At 39.1% G+C, this 14,303-nt stretch overlaps 1 protein-coding gene across 1 annotated transcript in view; it reads right to left on the reverse strand.

Annotated features, from left to right (window-relative positions):
* FBXL17 (F-box and leucine rich repeat protein 17) overlaps positions 1–14,303 on the reverse strand; it is a 577,742-nt gene that overhangs the window by 85,325 nt on the left and 478,114 nt on the right. The window lies entirely within an intron of this gene.

Below are 14,303 nucleotides of genomic sequence, written 5' to 3' on the forward strand. Positions count from 1 at the left end.
ACAGTTGGGAATAACTTATTTTTCCTTTCATTTATTTTGCTTTAAATTAGTTTTAAATGTTGTGCGAGCCTGTACACACACATATGTCAAGGTCCATTTTTAGAGAGATATCTATTTATAGAAATTCTGTTTATTAATAAAGAATCAAATAGGACAGCTGAGAAGACAGTTCTAATGAGGATTTGTTTGTTTGTTTTAACTCATGGTCATCTGGGACCTTTCGCAGCTTTCATTTCAAAGCATCCTCTGGTAGGTCGAGTTTTGGTGTAACGAGTTAAGAAGGTTGCTGGGTGGTGGCACACAAGAGTACATGTTACAGTGTGCAAGGACCCAGGCTTGAGTCCCCAGATACACTTGCAGGGGGAAAGTTTCACAAGTGAATCAATGCTGCAGGTGTTTCTCTGTCTCTCTCCCTCTCTATCACACCCTTCCCTCTCAATTTCTGGCTGTGTCTATGCAAAAATAAATAAAAGATTTAAAAAGAAAGAGTTAAGAGATTTGGTGCTAGATTTTGAAAATTCTAAAGTTACCCCAACTTCTGATTAAAATGTCATACTTTTTCCAGCAAACACTTGATTTAGAAATGGAATCTGGTTTGCTTCCTACCTCCTTCATCTCAATTTTGTGTACCATATATGATGCCATAGGTGTTACATATATTTCCATATTCACACAAATTCTCATACATTGCATATCTTTTAATCTACAGTATTGAGATATTAGTGAAATAAAACGATTTAGATTAGTTCTCCTAATAGAGTTTTCCTGGCTGAAAGCAATTAAACTGAGAAGCAGAAAGCTGTGACAAAGGGCAAGACATAGCAGGTATAGCATCAAAGAAGAGCCTGATCATAGAAAGGAGTGGAGAAAAATGGAGAAAGTAGGTTTTTTTTTTCTTTTTTATGGGGTGGTGTCCTTGTACTTATGTGATTCAACTACTCCAAGGCCAACATTATCATGATGTTTCAGGCAGAGGGGGTGGGGAGAAAGAGAAAGACAGGTGAGGAGAGATAACACAGCACCATTCCGCTATCCATGAGCTTCTCCTAGTGCAGTAGTGCTCCCATGTGTTGCAAGAATCAAATGCATGTCTATGTGTATAGTAAACTGCAATCTATCTGGTGAGCTTGTCCTCTCTTCTCTCAATTTTCTTACACACTAGATAAACCACAACTCCATATAGAAACATTAAGAGTTAAACCTGAAGGGCCAGGCAGTAATGCAACCAGTAAAGCCCACAAGTTACCATGTGTTCCAGCTCCCAGTCCCCACCTTCAGGAGGGGAGCTTCATGAGCAGTAGTGTCTCTCTTTTCCTCTTCTTCTCTTTTCCAATCTCTTGCCCTATTTTTTTTGTCTCTATCATAATAAAACAATTTAAGGGAAAAAATCATCACTGGAAACAATAGATTCATTGTGCAGACACTAAGCTCTTGGTGGGGAAAAGAGAGAGGGGGGAAGGAGGGAGGGAGGGCTGAGGGAGGGAGGGAGACAGAGAGAGAAAGAGAGACAGAGATAGAGAGAGGAAGGAAGGAAGGATTAAATCCAAGCTGGCTCTTACTAGGGCAACTAAAAACCAGGAAGGGGCAGTGGGACCTGCCAGTTTGATTACAGACCAACACTAACACTCCTCTGGTGATGGGTAAAGGTGGTTCAGACAGTCTCCTCTGCCTCCAGGAAAGGGGACCCAGACTGCATTGCTTCTGAAATCTTGGCAAGGAAAAAAAAAAGGCAATGGAGGTACAAATGAAAGAGAAGCACTTGGCAACATAAACTAGACATAGGCCAGAGATTTGACCATAAATACACAGTTACAAGTAAGGAAGGATGTTGGAGGGATATATAATATCCATTTATTTATTACAGAGGGAGAAGAGGAGAGAAGGAGAGATAAAATTTTTAAAAATCCAGAGCACAACTCAGGCACATGTAATAGTGGGGACTCCTATCTATCTACCTATCTATCTACCTACCTATCTTTCTGTCTATCTACCAGATCACTGTTGAGCTCTGGTTTATGGTGGTGCAGGGGATTGAACCCAGAAATTGGGAACCTCAGGCCTGAGTCTCTTTGCATAATCATTATGCTTATCTCCCCCCACCACTAGGCACATTCTGAGCTTGTTACACATGGATGCTTGTTACTGCCTACCCCACACAGGTACTGAAGGGTGCTTGATAAGTCAGAGTGGTCACTAAGACCTGCTTTCCTTTTGTGTATGGTGCATTTTGTCTCAAAAATAGATTGAGGTCAGGTAGGAATACCACCAGGCAATTTGAGTCTCTGAACATGGAAAGTTTGTAATGTGAGCTGTAGGCAAAAGAGTCACAAATATGTATGGAAGTCCGCAGGGTGATTTCACCATGTAATACATTACAATGTCTGAAAAAAAAAAATCAATGTCCTAGGGCACAGAAAGATGAATACAGAGCTTTTCAATTATCCTTTTTTGTTATTGTTACTAAAAGTATTCCTCTCTTCTGCTGGGAAATTGTGCAGATGCAGTCACAGCCACCATGTTGTTCCCTCAGGTTATTGCCAGTTCCCACGAGAGTTAATATGATATTCTCGGAGTACCTTTCCCAACCAATCCTGTCCTGACTCGTCACTCCTGGTTTTTGCTAGCTGGATATTGGGGGGTTACATTCCCCTTTTATTTTTTATTTAATTGAGCCTTAAGGGTTTGATGGGCCCTCTTGACAATGCCTTCTCCCTGTGGATTATAGGGAATGCCTGTGGTATGAGTAATGTTCCAGAGGGAACAAAAATCTTTAAATTATTTGTTGGTAAATGTAGACCAATTGTTAGTTTTAAGTTGAAGAGGTAAGCCCATTACAACAAAACAGGAGAGCATATGGCTTATAAGTTTTTTCGAGCTTTCTCCTGTCTGAGCTGTTGCCCACATAAATTTAGAAAAGTGTCAATTCAGACAAGCACATATTTTTGTTTGCCAAAGTTGGGTATGTGGGTGACATCGATTTGCCAAAGAGCATTGGCTTTTAAGCCTTGGGGGTTAACCCCAAGAGTTTAAATAGCAGATGTTTTTATTAGACCTGCACAGGAAGAACATGTAGCAAGAATACGTTTCAACTGTGCTAAAGGAACATCAGGAAATCGAGCTCAAAGGCCTTTAAGATTAACATGGGTTAGGGAATGAAAGTCAGCAGGACTAGAAACAGAGGCTAGGAGAATTCCGGTGGAGGCGAGGTGGTCAGCTGCAGCATTCCCTTCAGACAGGGGACCAGGAAGAGGGCTGTGGGAACGAAGGTGCTGAACATACAGTGGTTGGGTTTGAGAACAGAACATAGAGGCAATTTGAATTGAGAGGAGAAAGTGGGTTGTCATCAATTCTCACATAAGAACGAGCAAGCCATGGAAGTAAGTTAACAGTATACACACTGTCAGAAAAAAGGTTGAAGGATTCTGGTACAGCTTTTAATGCGAGGAAAACAGCATAAAGTTCTTTGTACTGAGGGAAATTATCAGGAAGCTCAGTAAAGAGAGGTTTAGGGTATTGCTTGTCTGGATAATATATAAGGGCAGCAGCTCCCTTTTTTCCACCATCAGTGAACACTGTAGGAGCAGAGGGGATGGGATCTCGAGAGAAAAGTTTAGGTACTAGTAGGGCAAAAGAGGTAAAGGAGCTACCAATTTGTTACAAGAAAATGGTTATCTATTTGTCCTGGAAATCCCACTAAACTTATGGCAAAACGAGAATGGTGGTATATGAGCCACTCTGTATCTGTGAGAGAAAAGGGAAGAATAATTGAATCTGGTTCTTTTCCTAAAACTTGCACTGATCTGTTTCTTCCTTGGCGAACCATGAATGCTAACGCATCTATCTCGGTAAGGAGTCTTGGAGCTCTGCCTGCTGGTGTGTGAAGCCACTCGAGAACCCCATGGTTCTGCCACAGTGCCCCCACTACTGTGGGGGTGGAGTTAAAAATTAGAAGGCTTACCGGAGAGGAGGGGGAGAATCAAACGAGGTGCATGTCTTGGAGGGCCTGGTTAACCCTTTCCAGTGCCAAGAAGGCTTCGGGAGTTAACATACGTTTTGAGAAGGGCTGTTTGTTTCCTTTTAACAGGTCAAACAGTTGTTGGAGGCAGCTAGTAGGCAGATAAAGATACTGCCTAAAGCAATTTAAATTTCCAAGAAAACTTTGTAAAGAAGCAAGAGTCAGATTAGAAGGAAAAGTAACACAAGGTTTTAAGGGACGAATCTGCATTAGAGAAATCTCTGAACCTAAGAAAGATATTTGAGTAATTAGCTGTACCTTCTCAGGAGCTACATTAATGCTGCTTTTCTTTAAGGCAGGAATAAGAAAATCACATAGGGCACAGAGATCTGTATCTAATTCTCCCCATATTAAGATGTCATCCATATAATGAAAAACCTTAAGGCCCTTATGAATATATGGAAAAAGGGCAGATTTAACAGCCTCTTGACAAATTGTAGGACTATTGGCCATGCCCTGGGGCAGTACCACCCATTCAAATCTATTGGCAGGGCTGGCTTATTAATAGAAGGAACAGAGAAGGCAAAATGCTTACAATCTTGTGGGTGCAAGGGAATAGAGAAAAAACAATCCTGTATATCAATATCTATGATTGGAAGTCCCAAGGGAATTACAGAAGTGAGAGGCAAACCCCTTTGGGGGAGCCCCAGACCTGCATGGTTTTATTAACCGCATGGAGATCTTGGAGGAGGTGCCATTTTCCCAAGCACTTTTTAATCACAAAGACAGGAGTATTCCATGGGCTCCAGGAATGACAAATGTGTCCCAAGGACAACTGCTCTCAGATGAGCTCTTTTAAAATATCTAACTTCTCCCTAGGCAAAGGCCACTGTTCCACCCAGACAGGCTCATTAGAAAGCCAATCTAAGCGGGAGTTTGATTACGAACAGTGGCAGTTAGTATTGGAGGTGCTGGTTAGATCTAGAAGTCTCGCAGGAGTGGGTGTTGCACCCTGCAGAGGCATCTATGAATATTATTACATCAAGAGATTCTAGCAGATCTCTTCCCAGTAAGTTGGTGCTAATATTAGCTATGAAAGGATGAAAGTGTGTGGTAGTCCCTTCTGGGTCTTCCCACATAAGCGAATCTCGTGTGAGAAAGGCTTGGGTCAACCCTCTAGTACTGTGCAAATGTGGTCCTGGGAGGAGTTCCCAACTCTGGGGAATCTCTGCTTGCCTTAGAATCATCTTTTCTGCCCCTGTGTCAATCAAACACTTAAAAGGAATATTACCAATCCTTATTGTCATAGTAGGGTGACCTTGTTCTAAAACAGGAGTGGTCCACAAAATCTCAGGATCTGAATTCATGCCATTCAGGGGCGTGTTGTTTTTATGAAACTTGGACTAACAATCTCTCCTCCAATGAAAACCTTTCTGGCATCTAGGACAAGGCATTCGTGGTCTCTGGCTCCCTGACTGGAGGCAGGGTTGCCCTTAATGGAGGTGGGGTTGCCCTGACTGGAGGCAGGGTCTCGGCTTATTTTCTGCACATTATCCCTTAACTCTTGTATCTCAGCCTCAAGGTCCCTTAACTTTTTGGCGGGTGCCCTATATATAGCCTGAGAGCTGTGAACATGGTCAAGAGGACCCACGGTGTGGCCCCGAGTAAAACGTCTCCGAGATAGAAAACCTGTCTCATGAGAAAAGAGTAGAGGGTTTGGGAAGCCTCTTCATAAAATGGAAGGTCTCCCATGGCAGAGAGGAACATGAGGCTGCAGAGAGTCAAGCGGCTGTATACTTACCTGTGTCTGGGCGGGTCAAGCCCCACGTTTGGGCGCCAGATGCCAGGCTGCAACGTAGAGAGAGAGAGGAGATCCGGAGCGGAGAGGGAACACAATTCTTTATTTGTGCGGACACCTCAGAGTTGGGTGAGAGCACAGCAGTTCAGGCCACATGGAGCTAGCAAAAGTGGCTGCTTCCCTCTACACACAGCACTCTTCCCTGCGTCCATTCACCGAGGTGAAAAGTGGGCAAGAGAGAGAGAGAGGCTGTTGTATGCTTTACATTGGGTTCTAGTTCTCCCCCGCCAAGAGAATTAGATCAGTCCTGTTAATTTCGCGGGCCCGCTTGGCCCCGCCCCTAGGAACCCCGCCAGAGTTCCAGGGTTCTTGAGTTCCAGATTTGGAGAGTTACAGAGTAAGAGAGAGTTCTACAGTTGGAGAGTTTCAGAGTTCCAGAGTGACAGAGTTCCTGAGTTCCTGAGTTCGAGAGTAAGAGAGAGTGCTTGTGCCGCCGCAAAGAGACAGCAGAGTTCTGTTTGGTGATTAGTTTGGTTTAGTTTATGAATCGTTGTTCCTGAATAAAGAAATACAGCTTCCCTGCCCAGCCGTTGTCTCCGCGTCTCTGTTACCCGCCCGTGAAGCTAACCCGCCCGGCAAGAGCCGCTAAAATTTTAACAAGAGGCGGAAGTAGGAAGGCTTTATAGGGCAAAAACCAGGAGTGACTAATCGGGACAGGATTGATTGGGAAAGGCACTCTGAGAATATCATATTAACTCTCATGGGAACTGGCAATAACCTGAGGGGACAACATGGCGGCTGTGACTGCATCTGCACAATTTCCCAGCACTCTTCAAACAGATTCAAAGGGCAATATGAGATTGTTTTCATTTGCTTACAAAGTAGTTGAGCCTATCTATGCAAGGCTCTTGACCAGGTCAATCGCACTGGGTAGTGGCCCACTGGGCAGAAGACTGTATGTGACTTGATAGCACAGTAGGTTAATAAAACTCTATCTCTGTGTTCAATGAATTGAGAATGAGGTAACTACAGCAATTGACTTATCTATTTAATAGTCTACCTGCACCCAATTTCTTCAAGATTGGTATTGTCTTCCCCCTCCCCCCCCCCGAAAACCAACAACTTCTGTCACTAAGTACAGGGATCCTGTTATTATTTTAAAATAAACTTTCCTGTCACACTCACATCTTGGGAAATATAAGAGAAGCAATCCTAAAACCTTAGCTCATTGATATTCAAGCAAATAAAAAAGCAGTGTCAGTTTCATACAACAGGCAGAAACCTAACTTTCAAAGGTACAGGGTCATCTGCCAACTTTGGGGGGGGAATGTGTATATGAATGAAGCTACATGAAGAATAAGCTTGGAGGCTTCCCAACTTCTCGGTGGGGGTGGGGGTGGGGGAGAAGGGAATATTCTAGAGGGACATAATACAATCATTCTGTGTTTCAGAACAGATGTACTCTTTCCACTGCCTAATGCATTCTCTACTAGTATTGATAATGTGTGAAGAGAAGACTTGTTGGGCTTATTTTAGTAGTACATCCCTTTTTCCAAAATAAACCTTACATGAAAAGTCAAGTAAATAAAATCAAAAGCAGAGTGTCTGTAGCTAGAGGTTTATAAATATATGGGAGTGGAGGTAGGAAAGAAGGAAGAAGTAAAATTGGAATTTAAATTGTAGTAGTGCACAAAAGGTTCATGATTTTTACTAAAAGAATAGACTGTTCTCTCAGGAACATACAAACTGGATCGTTCTATAGTCTTCTATAGTCTCATGGAGTGCTAATCTCAAATACACTCAGCCTGTCCTTTATTCTTTCTGGTGGGCTATTATGGCATTTTTACTTCACTCTTGTTCTTTTTTTTTTTTCACTCCTGTTCTTAATGAATAGATTTCTGTAACCAGAGAATAGCTGGTGTAGTTGAGTCATGAGAAAATGGAGACTTATCTGGTCTTCAATTCCTCCTGTTTCTTGGCTAATTCATGCTCTCCTGGGCTTTTCTCAAATTTAGTCCCACAGTTATCTGGTACACTGACAGAGTGTTTGCTCCTATCCATTGCCTCAACCCCTATACCTACCACTATCACCTGATAATTCAGTCATTCTGCTTCAACATTCTGCTCCTGAGAGACGGTCTCTTTTTTTTCAATTTTTATATAGTACTACAGTATAAGAAAATAAGAAAATGTATTTTTTAAGCCAGAAAGAGTTAAGGTTCTTCCCTAAAACACCAAGGTACTTGATATGCTACATTTATTTTCAAGGACACAGGACTCTTAATATCCATTCTTTCATTGATTCATTCAACAAAAATTTATTGAGCGCCAACTCTGTGGGAAGTACTGTCCTTGACACTGAAGTATAACAATGAATAAGACAGATAAATTCTCTTCTTCCATGGCAGTAACACTCCAATGGGAGAAGGCAGACAAACATACAAAGGAAAAAAATAAATAAAGAACACGAGAGTGATGGGTATTCTGAAGAAAATTAAATAGGGAGAGGTTTGTAGATGAGGGCCTGGGAGAGATGCTATTTAGATGCAGTCAGTAGGTGGTGTGTCATCTGAGCTCACTAAGCATCAACTTTGGAGAATGTTCTCTTGAACCCTTAGTTTGTGACCTTCACCAGGAAATACCGGGGGAAAAAAATGTGGAGGAAATGCATAAGATATCTTTTTACCAGTCTGTATTTACATGGCTTAGATCCTACTAAAAGCTTTTACTAAGCTTCATGGCAGAAAGCCACTTCTAATCGGGTACAAGGAGTCTTATTAGAGAACTATTTATTACAAGCAACTGGGTAAAATACTCCAGATGGTATCTGGGAATTTGCATAAAGCTTCATGTCAAATTAATAATCATTAATTAAGGCTTAGATTATTCAGAATAAACTGGCTTGAAAAAAGATAAGTAAGTGGTCAATCCAGTACTAACTTTAAAATTTTCAGGCAGACAAAGCAAAAATTAGAAGCTGCCTTATTCTCTTTCTGAACTCTCTTTTTATCATATTCTCCACTGATAATACCCAGAGTCTTCATACTATACAGTTTAGCAATTCTGGACTTAACTAAGTAATTGAAAGACTCTGCCCTATAAAGCATATAAGGAATGCTCCTTTTAACCTCAAAGCAATTTCACTAGATGATCTGTTTTAAATCGAGTAAACCATCCATCACAAAATTCTTGAGACCATTTTAAGAATTCAAAAAAATTTCTTGTGCCTAATAACAACCTTGCTCAGCTGCAGAGGCAAAGTAAGAAGATAATATGTGAAATAGAGCGATTCTGAAATCTTTGCATTTTCTGATTTGTGTTATGGTATAATACAATGAAAGAATTGCTTTTGACTCTGTCAAGTGGAACCTCAAGGATAAAAATTTTATCATCTCTTTTCCTGGAAAATTGATATAAAGATTCAATTCACTCTGTAGTGTCCAAGTGCTTTGGCAACTAGGAAAAAGGGATATATATATATGTGTGTGTGTGTGTGTGTGTGTGTGTGTGTATTTTGTAAATATATATATATATGTATATATATATATATATGTTCTAATTTGATGAAAGAGATTGTCAAAAAGTGGTGACCATTCTGAAAAGTTCCTTTGTGCCAAACAATGACATGTAACACTTTTTAGTATGAAAAACTCCCAAGGATCTTTCGTTTATGTAAATCAGGTATATTGTTTCCATACTGATGTTCTTATCTTTACTTAAAAAAACAAATAAATAAATCCAGCACCTAGATAGTTACACACCTCTTACATTTGTATGCATTTTGAGCTTGTCACATACAGCTTTATGTTGTAGTTTTTGGGTAAAAAATCTATGTAGTAAGTGCAATGGGTGCCCTCCACTCCACTGAACAATCACTGTTTCTGAAAAGGCCAGGGTTTCCTGTTGAAGCAATTGTGACTCTGTTGAAGCAGTTGAGTACTCTCTATACTTCTGAATGTACAAGGGTTGGCTGGAAATGTATGGCATTAACTCCAGAAGCAGTCTGTGGTCAATAACAGAAAAAACAATGGTTTTATAGCCCTGTTTCCATTCCGCTAAGGAGAACACCTCAGAGATGTGTTTTATGTCATCTCCTAGAGACAACCTTCCTAATCCTCTCCCCACCCCACAGTGGAACTGAGCTGCAGTTATTCACTATAGTAATGTATAAATGTACACTAATGGCTTTCCTTTCCTCACTCTTTTCTTGTGAATTAAAGCCTAAAATGACCTATATCTTAACTATGCATAAAGAGTTAATACTAAAGGATGTAGGTCAAGTATAAGACTATTGAGCATTTCTTTTACAAAATACATTTATTTTGTGTGAGATAGAAGTTCATAGGTGAGAGAAAGAGAGAGAGAGAGAGAGAGGGGAAGACGAGAGAAGAGAGAAAGGGGGGGGTGCCAGTGTACCACATACATGACGCAACTGGGATCAAACCATAACCTTGGGCATGTAAGTCCTGTGCTCCACCAGTTGAGCTACATCTCAGACCAAGATTTTTGTATTTCTTAATAAACCTAATCTAGTGCTTTGTACATAAAATGTAGCACTGATAATGATAAATAAAGTATTTAATATTAGCTGAGCATGTTTACCATATCCTCTGTGTCAGGCACTGGGACAGACTTTATACCATTTTTTCGTAACAGCCTTAAGGAAAATGCTGTTGAAGAGATAGACTTTATTTGATTTCTTATTAAGTCTCAGCTACAAGAATAGCACCTAAAACATATCTGATAATTACCAAATACCAGTTGCATAAATTCAGTTTTAAAGATGATACAATAATGACTGAGAAAGGTAAGTAACTGGATGATGACTCTGTATCTATAAATGGCAGAACTGATTGCAGAGTTTGAATTTTTAACCCCACATAATATTAGAAGATGATCTAGAGGAGGAAGATGAATGGAGAACTGACATAATTAGTATTACTTTACTCTTGGCTTGCAGAGACATTTTGTTAATACGTGGGTTTACTAACATACTTATTGTGCACACAAAATTTGTAAACCTGCATCTAAATTTGCTGATTATACTAGTCAAAGCTCTTGATCAACCTGTATCTTAACTCTTTCTCCCTGCATGTCTTGAATAACTAAATTTATATATCTGCCTTGGTGTATAAGAAGAGCATACTAATGTTTAAGAGGGTTAAAAACATGCATATTTATTTCTGACAAATCTATTGTCTAATAACTTTCAGCAAAAAGTGATGAAGGCAGAATAACTAGTGAGCTTGTACCTATAAGTAAATGCCTCTCATTATGATTAATCATATATATATATATTTTTTTTATATTTATTTTATTTATTTATTCCCTTTTGTTGCCCTTGTTTTATTGTTGTAGTTATTATTGTTGTTGTTGTTGGATAGGACAGAGAGAAATGGAGAGAGGGAGGGGAAGCAGAGAGGAGGAGAGAAAGATAGACACCTGCAGACCTGCTTCACCGCCTGTGAAGCAACTCCCCTGCAGGTAGGGAGCCGGGGCTCGAACCAGAATCCTTATGCCGGTCTTTGTGCTTTGCGCCACCTGCGCTTAGCCCGCTGTACTACAGCCCGACTCCCGATTAATCATATTTTTAAAAAGACAAGTTTTGGGGCAGGGGTAGATAGCACAATGGTTATGCAAAGAGACTCTCATGCCTGAGGCTCCAAAATCCCAAGTTTAATCCTCTGCACCACCAAAAGCAGTGTTCTGATAAAAGAAAAAAAAAAAAAGACAAATTTTGTTAAAAAAAGAAAAATTTTTTTTTAATTACTACATTTCTGAGCTATCTGAGACTTCTCTAAGTTAATAATTTTATTATCACATCAACAAAAAACACTTATTTATATTTAACTACATACTTGAGTTTTGTTTAGGGACAGAGCACAATATGGCTACAATTTTAAAGAAAATAATACAATAAATGATTACCTAAAATAAAATACATACAAGAATGAGAAATATTAAGTTAGAATTACTTATAGGACAGACATTATTTTTTAAATGATTTATTTGTTGATTAACAAGAAAACAGATGAGAGAGAGAAAACCAGAGCATCACTCTGGCACATCATGCAAAGTCTGAATGAATTCAGGACTTTAAGATTAAGAGTTCAGTTCCTCATCCACTGTAATGCCTTCTAGATCACAGATTTTAGTATTTTTTTCCTTTTGTTGCCCTTGTTGTTTTTATCATTGTTGTGGTTATTACTATTGTCATTGATGATGTTGTTGTTGGATCGGACAGAGAGAAATGGAGAGAGGAGGGGGAAGACAGAGAGGGAGAGAGAAAGATAGACACCTGTAGAACTGCTTCACCACTTGTGAAGCGAACCCCCTGCAGGTGGTGAACCGGGGGCTTGAATCTGTATCCTTACATTGGTCCTTGAGCTTCGCACCACGTGTGCTTAACCCGCTGCCCTACCAACCAACCCCCTTATACCCAACACTTTTTGTTGCCACATGCTGACTAATAATCTACGTGAATTCCAAGAAGTTAAGGAATATGAATGGAGGAGACTTCACATGGCTTTCATATATATATGAAATATATATATATGTATATATATATATATATATATATATATATATATATATATATATATCTTATAAGAAATTACTCTTTTAAATTCGCCTGTCCTTCTGGCTGACCTCATTTAGCATTTAGATATTAACTATCCAAATATTTTAAGGATGGCAAATTATATTGTAAAATGATTAGTGTCTTTCCATCTATCTAGAGAGCTTTTATAATATTAAGGTTACTCTGCAAGAAGGAAAAAAAAAAGGCTTGTAAAAAGTTCCTCTAACGACGACAAAGGAAATTCTCAATAATAATTAATACGGGAATCTGCAATTGTTTCCTGAGTATATGGGTATGTCTTGAGATCTGGCAAAGAGAAGCAGCATGTAGACACGCATAAAGAGAAAAATAGGGTTCCTATGGGGGCTACTCAAGCTCTAAGGAAGGCTTTTCACTAAGATTAAAGAGGCAGCTGGGGAAAAAAAGCCTTTTTGACTAGCTTTGTAGGAAAAAAAATGAATATATAGTAGCAATCCATCACACCCATACTTGTGAAACATTTATTCTTTTAAACCTTTATTTACTTAAGAGAGTTTGGCTCTAGGATTTGTTCTTGAGACAAAAAGCTACTTTGATTTTTTTTTTTTAAAAAAAGTCAGCAAGGATGACCTTCTCCAAATATTCACTAGATATTCCTTTTGAAGAGGCTATATTGCACTTGGAAGTACTATTATGTTTTAATTTTACAAAAAGAAGCTGAATTCATACAGCTTCTAAATGATCTCCCATGCTTTTATTTAAGAAAGGAATACAGTTTGCATACTGAGTTCACAGAACACTTACTCAAAATCTTTGTTTTATGGTAAAGACAAAGTCTATAGAGAAAGAAGCAGCAGTTTTAACACAATATTAATACTTACCAAATCATTACTATAAGAGCAAAAAAGTCTACATTGCTACTCTTCCAAGTCAGGCTTGATTATCTGTTATTTAGTTGTGAGTCTCCCAAAGATACCAACATCACTGCAAGTGCAGCCATTTTCAAAAAAACTTCATTTGTTCTTAAAACAGAAGTTATATATTTCTTAATTTCCTCCCTGGAATAAGAAATCTTTGCCTAAGTAATCCCCCTCACTCCCCCATCCCCTGCAGATGTACAATGACTTTGGGGTGGGGGTGGGGAGGAAAGACTCTCCTTGTGCAGGAGTGAATAATCCAAATCTCTTTATCTTATACATTGCCATTTTAATATTTACCTTTCTTTACATAGTTTGGTAGAGGGGAAATAGCACAAGGCAATGGAAGGTGGTATCTTTCTCTTCCTCAAAGGAACTTGCCATGTTGGTGTTGAAAAGAAACTCCCTGTTAAAAGTGAAAATTGTAGAGACTACTACAGGGACACAAAGGGAAAAGTCTTCAGAGAAGAATTCATCTTCAAATAGCTTGTCCTTTTATTTCCTCTAGGGTGGGGTGAAAGATACAGAGCCAAGTGCTTTTGAAAGCCTAAATCTAATTAGTCTGTCGCTTCCGATTTTTTCTGATGCTTCTTTCCCTACTCTAGTCTCATTACTTAAAATGAGCCACATTTGTTTGGTTTTATTAAATCTGATAAATTAACCTAAATGCCCAAAAATTACTTTTAGTTCTACTTAGTGGGAAAACATATTAAATTATTGTAAAAACAATGTTTAGCTGTGGTAGGGTCTATAGTAAGTATAGGTTAGTAAAAATGAAGATATTTTAAATATATATATATATTTGATTTTTAGAATTTCCAAATGCTTCAGCAGATTTTCTTGGAGTTTTCCTCTCAATTTAAAAAGTTGATTTATTGAAAATGTGAACATGGTGTAAGAGGCAAAAAGAGGAGTTGGAATCAGATACCTAAGAAACATAATAGTTCCAAGAAACATTTGCTGACGTAATTACAATAACCCATAATGCTTACAGATCTTTGTGGGAGGAATCAAAAGAGAAAAGCTGTAGGAGAGTGACTTGCTCTTGCTCCATATTCTCACCAATCTACATAT

The sequence above is a fragment of the Erinaceus europaeus genome, chromosome 11 (genome assembly GCF_950295315.1).
Source record: "Erinaceus europaeus chromosome 11, mEriEur2.1, whole genome shotgun sequence".
Lineage (NCBI taxonomy): Eukaryota > Metazoa > Chordata > Mammalia > Eulipotyphla > Erinaceidae > Erinaceus > Erinaceus europaeus.